The sequence below is a fragment of the Myotis brandtii genome, unplaced genomic scaffold (assembly GCF_000412655.1).
Source record: "Myotis brandtii unplaced genomic scaffold, ASM41265v1 scaffold97, whole genome shotgun sequence".
Lineage (NCBI taxonomy): Eukaryota > Metazoa > Chordata > Mammalia > Chiroptera > Vespertilionidae > Myotis > Myotis brandtii.
The window spans coordinates 1,680,835-1,681,884 of NW_005372020.1; positions in this window are offsets into that span (position 1 = coordinate 1,680,835).

Here is a 1,050-nt window from a genome sequence, read left to right on the forward strand (position 1 = left end):
GCCTCCCTCAGGCTACAAGGCTGGCTGAGCCTTCACAGGAGGCAGAGCTGCTCTCAGCCTCAGGCGCGGGCGGCCAGGGCCCACCTCCCGCCTCCCCGTCCTCTCCTTGCAAAGCCAGAGAACTTCCTCTGTCACCACCAAGACCGTCAGCTATTGTCCACTCACCCCGACGTGAAGAACCTTCTTTAAATACGTCACATGGAATTTTCTGAAACAAAAACGAAGCAGAAACCGCACCAGGAACAGGAGCAGGGGACAGACCCGTCCGGGTAACAACTGTGACACTCAGCAAGCCAGACACGAAAAGGACCACCTGAAAAAAAATAGGTCCCGGAGACCCACGTTTTAAAAAAACAATACTTGACTGCGTTTGAAATTGTCTGTTTTTTCCTGCAAAACACCACGAGGTTTGGCAAAAAAAAAAAAAAAATGTCAGAGAAGAAATCCCAGGTTTAGAAAACACCGGACGAGGAGAAGGAAAGCTGGAACCCAGCTGGCCTCGCCGGAAACAGGTCGCGCCACCCGTGTTGTTGTGTGGACGTTCGCTGCACACGTTGAAGCTGTTTAAAAAGAGCTGCGAGTGGCGGGAGGTCTGGTTCCCGCCCGTCCGGCCTCGCACCCCGGTTCCAGGCGCAGAGCGGGGGTCCCCGGTGGCCAGGGTGGGCGTGTCCAGCGGAAGGAGCTCGGACCCTCCCTGGGCCTCCCTCCTGGTCAGCGACAGATCCCTGTTCTAGGGTGCAGCGGGCCTCCAGGTGGCCCCAAAGCCTCTCCCCGCAGTCCCATGGCGGGGGGCGGGGGGAACGACCCCATGCAGAGTGGGGCCAACTCAGGGAGGGGGAAGGGCCTTGGGGAACGTGGTGACAGCGCCGCAAATCTCCAAGAGACCCCCCCGACGCTTGGGGGCGCTTCGCTGTCTGACTGTGTGTGTGCGTGCGTGTGTGTCTACCTACCTAGCAACCTATCCGTATATGGTTATGTTTGTGGAAATGTGGGGGCCACGGAGGCGGAGGGGCGGGGCGGGGGGACGTTCTCCAGGCCCCGTTTTCTGGC